The sequence below is a fragment of the Mustela erminea genome, chromosome 8 (assembly GCF_009829155.1).
Source record: "Mustela erminea isolate mMusErm1 chromosome 8, mMusErm1.Pri, whole genome shotgun sequence".
Lineage (NCBI taxonomy): Eukaryota > Metazoa > Chordata > Mammalia > Carnivora > Mustelidae > Mustela > Mustela erminea.
In genome coordinates this window covers 84,043,386-84,059,359 of record NC_045621.1, presented here as the reverse complement: position 1 = coordinate 84,059,359, position 15,974 = coordinate 84,043,386, and the positions used below count along the sequence as shown (strand labels likewise).

Here is a 15,974-nt window from a genome sequence, read left to right as displayed (position 1 = left end):
ACCCTCAGATTGTTTTTCAGAGTCCATAGTCTCTCATGGTTCACCTCCCCTTCCAATTTCCCCCAACTCCCTTCTCCACTCTAAGTCCCCATGTCCTCCATGCTATTTGTTATGCTCCACAAATAAGTGAAACCATATGATAATTGACTCTCTCTGCTTGACTTATTTCACTCAGCATAATCTCTTCCAGTCCCGTCCATGTTGCTACAAAAGTTGGGTATTCATCCTTTCTGATGGAGGCATAATACTCTATCCCCAGGGGTACAGGTCTGTGAATCACCAGGTTTACACACTTCACAGCACTCACCAAAGTACATACCCTCCCCAATGTCCATAATCCCAGCCCCTTCTCCCAAACCCCCTCGCCCCAGCAACCCTCAGTTTGTTTTGTGAGATTAAAAGTCACTTATGGTTTGTCTCCCTCCCAATCCCAATATTTTAAACTACTCCTTGATGTTATGCTCCAAGAAGAGAAAGGAATCTGCCAGCTCTAAATTATCCATGAATATCTTCCTATTTCCTCCTATGGAACATGGAAATATAGGTGAGATATTTAGTCACTGTTAAATGTTTTGCTTCTATCTTAGATACCTTTCTTAAATTGAGATATAATTGACATATTGTGTAAGTTTAAAGTGTTAAATGTGTTAATTCGGTAATATTTATATTTTGCGATATGATTACCACCTTAGTGTTAGCCAACAGCTCTGTCATGTTACATAATTATTTCTTTTTTTTTTGTAGTGAGAACACTTAAGATCTAGTCTCTCACCAACTATAAAGCTTAAAATAGGTACTGTTGATTATAATCACTATGCTGTGCATTAGATCTCCATGATATATGTATCTACAAGTTGCAGGTTTGGACCCTTAAACATCTCCCCAGTCATCCCACCATCCAGCCTCTGGCAACCACCATTCTCTATTTTTAGAAGTTTAGCTTTTTTAGATTTGACATATTTAGTAATACCATACAGTATTTGTATTTCTCTGTTTCACTTGTCTCACTCAGCATAATGCTCTTACAGTTGACCCATGTTGTTACAAATGGCAGGATTTCCTTCTTTTTCATGGATGAATAATATGCCATCCCCATATATATGTGTGTGTGTGTGTGTCCCATATTCTTTATCTTTATCTTTATAAATTCACAGATACTTAATTTTTTTCCATATCTTGGCTATTGTGAATGATGCAATAAATATGGGAGTGCAGATATCTCTTTGATATCCTATTTTCATTTCTTTTGGCCATACTTAGAATTGGAATTGATGGATCACATTGTAGTTATATTTTCATTTAAGTTTTTTAATTTTTAAAAATTTGAGTATAACTGACACACTATGCTACATTAGTTTCAGGTATACAACATAGTGATTCAGCTTCTCTATACCTTATACTATGCTCACCACAAGTGTACCTACCATCTGTCACCATACAACACTATTACACTACCATTGACTATATTCCCTATACTGTGTCTTTTATTCCCACAACTTAGTCTTTCCATAATTGGAAGCCTGTATCTTCCATTCCCCTTCATCCATTTTGCCCATCCCTCCACCCCACCCCCTCTGAAAATCATCAGTTTGCTCTCTGTATTTCCAGGTCTGATTTTGCTTTTTATTTGTTTGTTTATTAATTTTTTTGACTTTTTGATTCCACCTATGAGTGAAATGATAATATCTAAAATATATTAAAAAATTACACAACTTAATGCCAAAAAAAAAAACCCAAACAAGTCAATAAAAAGTGACTCTTAATCTCACAAAACAAACTGAGGGTTGCTGGGGGGAGGGGGTTTGGGAGAAGGGGGTGGGATTATGGACACTGGGGAGGGTATGTGCTTTGGTGAGTGCTGTGAAGTGTGTAAACCTGGTGATTCACAGACCTGTACCCCTGAGGATAAAAACATATGTTTATAAAAAATAAAAAATTTAAAAAAAAATAGGCAGAGCACTTGAACAGATATTTTTCCAAAGAAGTCACACACATAGCCAACAGACACCAAAAAAGATGCTCAACATCACTAATCATCAGAGAAATACAAATCCAAACCACTATGTTATATCACCTCACACCTATCAGAATGGCTAGAATCAAAAAGACAAGAAATAATAAGTTCTGGTGAGGATGTGGAGGAATAGGCACCCTTGTGTACTTTTGGTTTACATAAACTCATGTAGCCACTGTGGAAAACAGTATAAAGACTCCTCAAAAAATTAAAAATAAAAATAAAGTGTGACCAAATATTTCTCCTATAGGGTATTTACAGAAAGAAGACAAAAACATTAATTTGAAAAGATAAATGCATACCTATTGCAACATTATGTATAATAGCCATGATATGGAAGTAACCTAAGTGTCTATCAATGGATAAATGGATAAGGAAGATGTGGCATGCACACACACACGTGTGTGTGTGATATGAAATATTATGTAGCCATAAAAAAGGATGAGATTATGCCCTTTGTGGAAACATGGGTGGGCCTGGAGGGTTATTATGCTAAGTGAAATAAATCAGCCTGTGGTAGTTCTATTTTTAATTTTTCTGAGGAATGACCATACTATTTTCCATAGTGGCTAACCCAATTTACATGCCCACCAATAGAACATGAGGGTGCCCTTTTCTCCACATTTTCACCAACATAGTATTCTTATCTCTTGTTTTCTTAATAATAGCCATTCTAACAGATGTGAAGTGATATTTCATTGGTTTGATTTGCAGTTTCCTGATGAATAGAGATGTTAAACATCTTTTCATGTACCTGCTATCCCTTTGGATGTCTTCTTTAGAAATCTAGAGAATCATAGAATCTAGAAATCATAACAAGAGAAATCATAGAAATCTATGTACTTGGTTCCTCTATCTTTTAATGATAACTTAGAGTTTACAGGAATTTTTCCATCACTACTTTTCTTTCTAGGTGGGTCACATATTGACCTTGAGTCAATACATAATGTAGTCAATACTACATAAATGCACATTTGGGTACTACTGTTCCTTAATCAAATGAGATCACTAGTTTAATATTTTTTTCAAGTGATGTGTTTACATCAGTGTAAATAATACCTTCCAATTTGTTGAAGGAATTAAGCAAGAGATCCTGATTTCCAGAGGACCTATCAACAGGACTAGGACAATCAGAGCCTCCTTACTCCCTCCTGTCCTTGAAATGCAGGTTCAACTCACTGTTTCCACACTAGAAGCCATTTCAAAGATGCAACCTTGAGACAGTAATGTGTTGTTGAGACTGCCTGCATTGTGTACATTGCTGAACCCTGTTAAGCCCTCTATATAGACTTTTAGGATTCTGGTTATTAGGTGCAAGATGTACTCATCTTGCAGCCACCCACGCAAGTCTCATATGCAAGTTCCCTTGTTTATTACACATACCATCTACCAATCTGGAGTGACTGCCCCTTCTTTGAATTTCTCCTCATACTCTTTGTACATGGGCCAGTTTCATATTTCACCTGGGGAGCTCCTCATCTTGCAAACCAATATAGTTTTTACTTAGACAACAGACCTATACTTATTTACAGAGAACAGCCAAGTATCAAAATATAAACATGGAAGTTAATCAGCAGTGGCATGTAGACCTGTTATTACTACTAATTCTATCTATTTATCTCACAATATTTAAGCTTCTATCACCTCTGAGAATAACCAGATCTCTGAGTAAAAAAACTGATTAAGGAAAAAAAAATCTACATATCACTTTGGAAAGATTACCAACAGTTATCCTAAGTCTAGGTATGAAGTAGTTTTGAATTCTAATCCAAAATAATAAAAAGCAAAATCAAAAATGTATTAACTTTTATATAAGAGAGAAGATACAAATAATAACACAAAATGTAATATAAAATCATATAATCTTTCACAATTTTTGTTGATGTTAAGGAATGAGTTATAGGAAAATACTTCAAACTTATCACATTGAAAACATTTACAATGTTTTCATAATAAAACAGTTTTAAGGAAATGCCACATTGGGTGGGGAATGATTCAGAATAAAAATAACATAATGCTTTTGTTCTATGTCCATGCTTAAGATATCTAAAAGTAGCATTGGTTGTGGATAAATTATCTTAACTCACAAAAATTTGAAAAGGACAGGTGAAAATTGCCACTAACACTGTACATGTAATGTATAATAACAATATTAATAGAATAATATTAAATATAGTAATTAAGACCAAAAATAATCAGAAGTTTTCATTAATTTGTTTCTACTTAATCTCAAAAAAAGGCAAAGAATAAAAATGAGAATTTTTTTAAGATTTATTAACATAGAAACTCAGTCTAGGATATACCATAGTTATAGATTAAGAAAGATCTCAGGGCACCTGGGTGGCTCAGCTGTTTAAGTGTCTGTCTTTGGCACAGGTCATGATCCCAGGGTCCTGGGATAGAGCCTCGGGTCTGGCTTCCTGCCCTTCTAGTGGGGTGTCTGCTTCTCCCTCTACTCCTCCCCATGTTAATGTCCTCTTTTTCTCTCTCTCAAATAAATAAATAATATCTTTAAAAAAAAGAGAATGGTTTCTAATCTCTTTTTTATCTTTTCTATATATAAGATAACACACACACTTATATGCTGTCATATGCTATATATATGTTAATTCTCTCTCTCACTCTCTCCATATATAGATATAGATAGATATAGATATAGATATAGATATAGATATAGATATATAACATGTATAAAGGCATACCTAATAGATACTATGAGCTTGGTTTCAGACCACTATAATAAAGCAAACATTACAATAAAATTAATTGAATGAATTTTTTATTCCCCAGTGCACATAAAACTTGTCAACACTGTACTATACTCTATTAAGTATGCAATAGCATTGTGCCTAAAAAACAATGAGCATACCTTATTAGAAAATACTTTATTGCTAAAAAATGCTAACCACCATCTGAGCTTTCAACAAGTCATAATCTTTGCTGGTGGAGGGTCTTAGCCCCAATGTTGAACACAGCTGACTATCTGGGTGGAGGTTGCTGAAGACGGGGGTGGCTTTGGCAATTTCTTTAAATAAGAAAATGAAGTCATCTATGTCAATTAACACTTCCTTTCATGAACAATATCTCTCTGTAGCATACATTCTGTTTGAGAGCTATTTACACACAGTAGAACTTCTTTCGAAATTGGAGTCACTGCTCTTAAATCCCGCTACTGCTTTACCAACTAAGTTTATATAATATTTTAAATCTTTTGCTGTCACTTCAATGATCTTCACATCTTCACCAGAAGGTTCCATCTCAAGAAACTACCTTCCTTGCTCATCCATAAGAAAAAACTTATTCACTCATTCAGGTTTTATCATCAGATTGCAGCCATGCAAATATAATAATGATGAAAAAGTACAAAGTATTACAAGAATTACCAAAATATGACAGAGATATGAACTGAGCAATTAGTGTTGGAAAATGGTGCTTATACTTGCTTGACATGAGCTTGCCACAAAACTTCAATTTGAAAAAAAAAAAAAGTGCAGTATCTGTGGAGTACAATAAAAGGAAGAGCAAAAAAATGATGTATGCCTATATATACTATACATATTCCATTTATATGTATACACAATATAGGATACAAAATTTGTATGCAATATATGTATTATATATACTGTATATTATAGACACACACACACACACACACACACACACGCATACACGGACTCCTAGAGTTGACATTACTAAATCAACACCAAAGTTACCCGTGAATACTTCCTTACATTCAAATTATTTTGGTGTTACACCAAAGTACTACTGTAATTAACATATTATTTTAAAAATAGGAACAATAAGTATAGCTGCACAATAAAAGAAAAATTAAGAAGAGACGATTAGGAGAAAGCAAACATTCAATTTCTTTTTTTTTTTAATTTAATTTTATTATTTTCGGCATTCCAAAATTCATTGTTTATGCACCACACCCAGTGCTTCATGTAATATGTGCCCTACATAATACCCACCACCAGGCTTACCCCACCCCTGACCCCCCAAACCCTCAATTTGTTTCTCAGAGTCCCTGTCTCTCATGTTTTGTCTCCCTCTCTGAATTCCCCCAACTCACTTCCCTCTCTATTTCCCAATGTCTTCCATGTTATTTATTATGCTCCACAAGTAAGTGAAACCATATAATTGACTCTCTCTGCTAAAATTCAATTTCTTAAAGACTAAAATGATCAAAGGTCAATGCATCTTTTAAAATATCAAATCTTATACATGAAACTCTGTTTAAAATCTAAAAATTAAAAATGTATAGTTCTTTCCTGAATTTTCTTTAAAAAATTCTAAAAAGTTGCATGTAAAATATTTTGTACATCTTATGTAACAAAACCTAAAAAGTATTCAAAACTGAGAGAAGGAAAGCCACTTAACAAAAGATCAAGAATTTATAAAACTAAGAACGTGAGGCTCAACTCACAACCTTGAGATCATGACCTGAGCCAAAATTAAGACTCAGACACTTAACCAACTGAGCCACCCGGGTGGCCCTATGTTATTATTTCAAAATTTTTATTCCTATGGAGACACATAATGAGCTGATTAATACTTCTTAGTCCCTGTTTATGGTCAATTATTTCCAGATAATTCAACTGTTAAAATGAAATTATGAGTAGGCTAAGTAGGAAACTGACTCACAATGCTATAGAACATAGCCATGTCATGTAAGAAGAAATGACAAGTTTACTCCAACTGAAGTAATATCGTATTGAATTATGTATTATTTAGTAAATTTTCTGTCTACAATACTGTTTTCACTTTGTGTTTTTTTTTTAAAGATTTTATTTATTTATTTGACAGAGAGAAATCACAAGTAGATGGAGGCAGGCAGAGAGAGAGAGAGGGAAGCAGGCCCCTGCTGAACAGAGAGCCCGATGCGGGACTCAATCCCAGGACCCTGAGATCATGACCTGAGCTGAAGGCAGCGGCTTAACCCACTGAGCCACCCAGGCGCCCCTTCACATATTCTAGGTCTTGTTATCATTTTATTGTCTTATGTAAATATCAGGATACTCAGTGATGCTTAACCAAATTACATAATTTTTTGATATAACTTTATCGTACTTTCCAAACTTAAATACTTTATAGAGTTCGTTCTGAGGAAAAACATACAAAAAAATCAATGGAAAACTGATTATTGTGGAGGTGTTACTTGTTTAATATACCTCACTTTGAATTGAACTGGAACTTTTTGTGTGACTAGCTTAACTTTTAAAGAAAAACAAGAGTATTAGGGACGGATGATGGGGTAGAAATTGGTTTCTGCAATATACTAAAATAAAAACCAAAGTTATTATTTTCATGCCTTTTTAATTTTTTTTCAAAAATTAAAAAAAATTGTATTTTCATTATGGTAATCTCCATTTTCATTTCTCTCTAGTTGTATTTCGATGCAGTTGAAAGCAACCCTAATATAAATATTTTGATCACATCATTCTTTCACATAATTATTTTGACCAGTTTCCTTATTTTAAGAATGAACGTCTGGCCTAAATAATCTCGTTACTTCCCTTAAGTCTGTATTGATGCAAGATAGCCTGGCACTGATGCAAGATAGTCTGTATTCTGTATTAAATATAAGATAGTCACCTGAAAATAGGCATTACTTTTCATCCCCACTACATATTGTTAAGGAGAATGGAAAATGTATCAAGTCCATTACACCAAGAAGGAATTGAACAGCTTAAACAAATCATTTGATGAATTTTTGAAAGACTTAGAACAGATAAGCATGTTAGTGTAGAATAAACCGGAGTTGAAAAAGCTGAAATCCACACAAGAGAAGGCTGCAGCCAAGATGAGAATCTGACAACTGTTAACAAAGAAATGTATGTTCAAGAGTGGTAGTGACTTTATCTTTTAAAATGGGAGACACTTGAACTTGTTTAATTATGGATGGGGAGGATCCAGCTGCAAGAGTATGCTTGAATAAACAGAATACAAATTGAAAAACCATTTACGGTCCATGTTAAGAAGTTTATGATGCCACTGATACATTCTGTTATACAAATTTCTCCACTTATGGTTAGACACTCAGAAATTGATGCAGAAAACGAAGATAGCAGGGATCATCCAGGTTTGAATTTTTGCTGAGTAAGTGTGATGAAAAGACAGAAGATGGAAGTTCCTTATTGGCAATGATGTTCTTAAAATGCTGGATGATTAGACTAAAGTGACAGAAAGATATGAAAAAAAGGGAGAAAAGAAAGGGTGTTGGATTTGGACAAAGCAAAAGAGTTAATAAACTGGAGGTTTTGAGTGTGTCATTGAAGCATATACTTGCACAGTAATTGAAAATGCAACTGAGAAGTCTCCATGACATAGTCAACCAAGTATGAAGGCAAATTAGTGAATTTCGGATTTGCAACAAGTTGGAAACTGTACCCTAGCATATCTTTGCTAAAAAACGTATTTGGTGTCCTCCAATAAATTAGCAAGGAATTTACGGAATTCAGTATCATAAGGATGTAGGAAAAAATTCTGAATTCACCCAGAAACATAAAAGAATTCCCAGCTTGACAATTTGGCCACAGGTCTAAAATGTAATCAATATAAAAGAGAATAGGAAGTCAGAGGTTTCTTTGTTGAATGTTTTCATAAAGAAAGAGAAAAGTTTTTTTTTTTTTTAAGTATGAGTAAGAATCTGGACATTCTTGGTTTTATAATGAGGAAGGCAAATTTCTTGTCTAAAATAATTACAAATACCAAGAAGCTGATTAAAATTGCAAGCAAAACAGAGTTTCCCAAGATGAATCAAATAAGAATAAGATGGAAATACAGCACATTTTAGATGTTTAATATATATGACTTGATTCTTCGCTGAATAATAGGTAAAACAATAATATAAATAAGGTATGCATTTTTTGAGGTCTATGAAGTTAAAGAATAACAAAACAACATATATGGTGTAAGATTTGATGGTGTAAAGTAGTATATATAATTGAAATGTGTCTGGTAAAGGAGAGTATGGGAGATAGATGAGATTGTAGTAAAAAAAATAAAATAGGTTTGATTTATGACTTAAAATATAGACATAGTTAGAAGAATTAAAAATTAGTACCATAAGTAACCAAACTTGAAGTAAGGAAGTAATCAAAGTAGGAAGTAATATATGTCATCTCACTTCCTCCTTTTCCATGTAGAAAATGTTTTAACATGATCCCCTAGGTTTTAGTGGTCAAAAAGTAATATATAGAATTATTTTTTGTAACTGACAGAGAAAGAACTAAAAACAATCACACAGGAAAGGAGACAAGGTGTGACAGTGAATCTTACTTTCAAATTACTATTTTTTTGTTTTTCAGGCATGTGTTCATAATCTATTTATTTATACTCAAATAAAAAAGACAGCATGCTCTTTTTTTCTGGTTCCTTGAAACATTTTCCACTCTATTTTAGTTTATTGCAACCTATTCCTCTCCCACAAATACCACCCTAAACTTAGAGGTGTAGAATGGAATGACTGAGTACTTCCTCAATGGTTTAAGTTGTACTAAAGCTCCACATTAAGGAATAATTGCTCATTTTGCTTGAGATACAATGCACGGGGTAAAACTGTGTTTCATAAATCCCTAAATAATGTCCTAACTGCTTTTGAGACTGGGTTCCATACAAGGTTCACTTGAAATATTATGATTAGCTCTGCTACTAACAGTTCCCCAATTCCATCCTTAGGGAGTTAGGAGACAGGATGTCTCCCAAGAAGGACCCTCTCTCATAACTGCATCAGTCAGTACTCTCCAGAGAAACAGAACCTGCATAGGATGCATGTGTATAGATAAATGTGTGTATGTGTGTGAAGAATGAGAGTGAGAGTGAGAGAGACAAACAGAGAAACAGAGATTGATTTACCTTAAGTAACTGGCTCATAGAATTGTGGAGGATGGCAAGTCCAAAATCTGCAGAGCAGGTGGTCAGGCTGAAGACCCATGCAACAGTTGATGTTGCTGCTTGAGTGGAAGGCAGCCTTGAGGCATAATTTTGTCTTTCCTGGGGGATTTGTTTTGTTTTGTTTTGTTTTTGTTTTTGATTTGTTTTGTTTCCTTAAGGTGTTCAACTAATTGGATAAGTCCCATCCACATTATGGGAGGTAATGTGCTTTCCTTGATGTCTATTGATTTAAATGCTAATCTCATCTAAAATATATTTTCACAGTGGCATCTAGTCTGGTGTTTGACCAGATATACCTGGGTATCATGGCTTAGCCAAGTGGACACATAAGTTAACCATGACAATGACAATTATTATATATGACTATTTAAATTTTCTAATTACCATTTAAGATATCTACCATAAAAAGCACAAACTAAAAGACTAATTATGACAAAAAGAGTACTGAATTTCAGCAATTATCACAGACAGCACTAAATTACACAAACATGCAACTGGAACAAATAAGTTTTGGATATCAAAAGAATATATATATTATATATGTATATATTTTTATATATAAGATATATATATCATATATAAAATATATATATGTGTGTGTGTGTGTGTGTGTGTGTGTGTATTTTCCTTATCCACAAAGATTATATTAACCTTACTTCTCAAGACTTCTGGATAACTCTGTAAAGTCTCTTTGAAAATGAGCAAAATGGGGTACCTGGCTGGCTCAGTAGGTTAAAGACTGCCTTCGCCTCAGGTCATGATCCCAGGGTCCTGGGATCGAGCCCGCATTGGGCTCTCTGCTTGACGGGAGATCTGCTTCCCCCTCTCTCTCTACTTGCCTCTCTGCTTACTTGTGATCTCTGTCTGTCATATAAATAAATAAAATCTTTTTTAAAAAAACATTAAAAAATTAAAAAAAAGAAAATGAGCAAAATGAACAAATGGAAATGTATCTCACTTTTTATTTCCTTCTGTAACTTTTATAAGGTTCGCAGGCTTGGTTTCTCAATCTCTGTTTCTTCTATCTTGTCTATAAAAATTAGCTAATAAAAATTTGGCCTTAGATCAGTTCTATCTTTTAACCTTATCTATTCCTATATAATGCCATTTTAAAGTGTATATACTTAAAACAAATGTAGTATAGTATAACTAACACACTTGCCTAACTTCCATTGTACAAATAAATTTTCACTGTAAAAATTTTACTTCTTAATGTGATATGAGCAAAACTACTCCAGCAATAAGTGACTATTATTTTTCATCCATTTGGTAGTAAATCTGACAAAAATTCCCACTGACCTGCCAGATTCGTTTTATGTGCTAACACTGAAGCAGAGTTTGCTTAGAGATTCTTATTTACTAACTCTCATTGCCAACTTCTGTTTACAGTTAAATAGATGCCATGTTCTGATTCTGGCTCAAGGGAATATAAGTTTTAGGGGAGTAAATGAAAAAAATATATGTGTATACAAGGTATGCACATTCTATGTCTGCATGTGTGGTGTGTGTGTATGAAATACATGTGTAACTATTCTTATAACTATTTATGTAGTCTCTCTAGCTTCTATAAGATGCATGTATTCTATTTGTGTGCACACATTTGTGGAAAAAAATCCACTGTTTCAAATAATCCAAGAAAATATTATATTAGTATATAAATCTCTGTATATACAGAGAAAAAATAGAATAGGCACTCCATCAGGTTTCTAATCTGCATATGATTTATAATATAGGACATAAACTTATTAAGTGAAACATTTATAAAAGGTGGAAGTCTGTAGAAAATACACAAGCTATCTTGCTGAAACCATTAATCTTTAAACCAAGGACTATAAAGCTTATGAAAGTTGCATGATTTGTTCATGATCATACATGGAGTCAGTGGCAGCATTGAAAGTAGTGGCCCACTTTCTTGAAGATTAGTTCAGATCCATATCCTTATTCTGCTGAAACTCAATTTTCAAATTATGCTTCATACTTGGGAGATTTCTTGTACAAAGAGATTTAGAATAACTCTAAAAGAACTTGGGGGGAAAAAGAAACTGTCTCCCTAAGAACAGATATAATTTTTGTTAGATTTTTAAGAATAAAGATTGATCTGATACATAAGATATAATTAATAAAAACCAGAGAAACCACATGAGACATATCAAATAGTAAATATCCAAGTGGAAATATTAAACCAAATCTTTGTTTGTGTTGTCTGTTCCATTGTTTTACAGAAACAGTAATGCCTGTTCTGATTCACAAAATGATATCACCCACTATCCTGAGTAATAGTTAACTCTTCCACAAGAAGATTTTTCTCTTTGGCAGAATTGCTAGCTTTTCTCTTTTCCATAATCACTAACATTTCTCTCAAACATGTGAGGAGGAAGGGTTTTTTAATCCAACTGAGTAAAAAAAAGGACATAACACCTATGATTATAAGACCAGGACAAACACTATTGGTGGAAGAATATATACCCAACCATGTTAGAATAGCTTTAAAATATAGTCTTTGAGGTACTATGAGACCATCTTAAATACAGTGCCAATTAAATCTTCGAATTAAGTATTGTAAACATTTATTCAACTACAATGCAGCTATGGAATGGAGTATAGTACTATATATTGTCTGTGTATATAAATAGAACATAAATGTACACATGTATATGTACCTCCTAATTGTTTCTCACTTTCTTTTCCTAATTCTTATTTGCTTGAAAATCTAGACTTCAGTTTTCAAGTACGTGAAGCAAAAGGGAAAGTCGGGAAAAATGTGTATTATTGGTAACAGTCAAAATCTCAGAAGTAGTTCACTCACCCATCCTTTGCATTATGTTTCTTGCTACCTCAAATCAGCTCTTAATGACTAGTTATGTTTAACTACACATCTTCTACTGCCTGCTGAAGCTTTAGTGAGTCATGAGTAATTAGTGCGTGTATTATCAAGCATGGATTGAATAGGAGACTAAAAGTTCTCAGCCATTTGTTAAGTTTAAGTTAGGGAAAAAATTATTCAAGCACTTTATAGAGGACATAACCATTCTGAATAACTCTAAAAGGTCATCATAAAAACAAACAACCCAATAAGTTTTTTTTTCCCCCCTGAACTATGAAAGAAGATATGTAATAGAAAATAATAAGAGATAACACATCTTGAGGGCCTAGAAGAAACAGCATTAGTCTAGAACTCCTAAAATTTCAGGAAGTGTTAAGAGAACCTGATTCCTTGGAGCAACCAACAATGGGATGTCAATGGACTTGGGACTGAACTGTGATTGTATCACCCCAAAGGTGGTCTTACTACTAACAATGTAATAAATGGACTAGAATTTTTATGTGACTATTTTGATAAATGTTTTATTTCTGGTTTTATGTGTGCATGTGTTTGTGTGTGAACTTAGTTTAGATAAATTTCACTAATAAGATCTGATTTGTAATCTTCATGGGTTAGTCTCATTTCCATGACTTTGCTACCTGGATTCTGAGGAGGATATATGAATATGAAAGCACTTACAAATTCTGGCTGACAGTTCAGCTAAAAGATCACTTCCACACCACTTCAAATTCAATAAGCCATGGATCCTCCTTTCAGCACTGGAAAATTCAGAGCTTGGCATATGGTAAGTGTTTAAAAACATAATTGTTTCAGAACATAAATAATTATTATTTTGCTAATGTTTTAAATTATCTTTCCTGTAAAATAATCCAAAACTGATTTCATTATTTAAAAACTATGTAACAACATCACAAAAATCTTTGGAAAATAAAATAATGAGAAAACCTTCATAATTTTGTTTAGAAAACAAAAGTAGTGCATTTTTATTATTTGAATGTCAGTATTTTTTCATATGACTCTTCCTACAGTGGGAGAGATAACACAGTAATACTTTCTATTTCCAGTTTCTCATTTTGTGTCTTCATTTTTAATACTATCATTTAAGTTTTGTATTATGCTCCACATGAATATTAACACTGTTTATTTTACCATTGCCAAGAATTTTGCTGTGGGTAGATACGTCCTTAGCTTTTAGTACCTTCTCTGGTTTTTCCCTTGGTTATATTTATAGAAATGGACTTATTAGATTACAATGTGTAAAAATTTACATGAATAATGACGAATAACAAAATTTTTTTAAAATGTTATGTATCATTCATCAGTGAAGCAAATGAAAATGAAAGTAAAACCCCAATTTCATAGCAACTTCACAAGGACTGAAAATTACTTAAATTTTCCTTACTAATGTAATTAGTATTAATTAAAAAAATGCACTTTGCTATTGCAGTTCTGTTTTTCCGGTTTACTATAGTAGAAAATAATTGTCATTATGAGTTATATTTGTCTATGGTAATTTATATGGGTAGGTGATATGTGTGTTTACCTGTGTGTATAACTATTATAATAGTTAATATTTATAGTTAAGATGTTTGCATGTATTACCTCACTTAATCTTTACAAAACCCTATGATGACAGCATTTTTTAAACTCATAGATAGAGACCCTTAGACTTAGGGATGTAAAGTCACATAGTTCGTACATGTTGCAGCTCAGGTAATTCAAAAATTATACAAGTATAGAGGATGGGATAGGAGTAAGGACACCTAAACTGAGTGAGACCAGTTGATTTCTCATGTAGTCCTAGATGTGTCCTGATGACTTTTACTATTTTCTTGCATTTGGCCTGTTTGTTAGTTTCATTGTTTTAAAATTCCTATATACTCTACAACCATTTCTTGAAACTGGCGTGTTATTTGATACTTTAAAGAAACCAACAGACAAATTTTCTTTACCCTCAGAACCAATACTGTAATAATCTATAGTACCTTCTAGGTGGCAGATACTTTAGGGTTAGTTAAAGGTCAATGTAGTTACTGATTTTCAGTTGAATAACTTCAGACCAAACAGGTCAAGTGATTGGCCCAAATCTCAGTAAGTGGCAGAGCTGTGACATTTTGTTACCCCGCATTTCCTTTAGTAGCTAGCTATTGATTCTTCTTTGTATGGAAATGTTTGCTTTGATGATGGCAAACGTAAAGTCAGAATACTTTCTCTATGATATGAATTGAATTTTATACACTTTTCTAAGAAACCTGCTAACTTCCCATTATTCTATGGCCTCACCTGTGAATTAAATCCTCATACAGAGGCAGAATGTGGGAATGTAACACATGCTGCCAAGGATACAATTAACCCCATTCCTATTTGTACTGTTTGTCACATGGTCACATTAAAAGACTTTATTGTTTTGCAGATAAAGATTGTTTGAGGCATCCGATGTTCATCTTGAATTATTCATGAAATATCATTATTTATTCATTAGTTCCTGAGCAATCTTGCTTAGCCCAAGTACCTATACTCTTTTGTTTCTTATATGATGTGTTAGGATATTAGCCTTATAGGAGATGTACTGTATTATAGGGGAGCATCTAAACATTTAACATGGCATGGACACTTAGAGACAGGACTCACTGGTAAGGAATATACAAAGGATGTAAGATATGGGATGCTAATCAGAAACAAAATCAAATCTTTTTCCACTAATGGGCAATTGTTCAAATGCTAGCATCTCACAATTAACAGTGCTTATTTAAAACCTAATATGAGATTCTCTGGAAGGGCTGCAGAAATGCAAAATATTAATTTTGGATAATGAGAGTATTCAAAAGCCTTAGCTTGGAACATATTAAAATGCTCTCAAATAATGTTTTACCAACCTGTTGACTTGAGAGTGACATAGGAACTTTTTGGGGAGAATATAAAGTAGGGTTTTAGGAAGGATGATATACCAAGAAACGTGCTATGTGAATGAGAAATTAAGCAGCAAGAAGGAAAAAGGTACAAACAGAAATATAGAAAAAATGAGGTGGAAGGAGGCTTACAAAAGTTTTTATGAGGTAGAAGATATCCCCATTTATGAGAATAGGAATGACATCGGATGACTCACACAAAACCAGGCAAATGTGAACACAGATGGAATAACCATATAGTATATCTTCCAAACCAGTCTCTTTTAAGAGTGAAAGGGAAAAAAAGGAAGGGAATGGAGGAGAGATACTCTGTTATTCTGAAATAACAGGC

At 33.4% G+C, this 15,974-nt stretch overlaps 1 long non-coding RNA gene across 1 annotated transcript in view; it reads left to right on the top strand.

Annotated features, from left to right (window-relative positions):
• The first annotated feature begins 462 nt into the window (after positions 1-462).
• Positions 463-15,974, top strand: part of LOC116597146 — a 33,022-nt gene continuing 17,510 nt past the window's right edge. The window contains exons 1-2 of the long non-coding RNA XR_004288467.1: positions 463-544; positions 13,350-13,518. This is a non-coding gene — a long non-coding RNA (uncharacterized LOC116597146). The remainder of the gene's footprint in view (positions 545-13,349; positions 13,519-15,974) is intronic.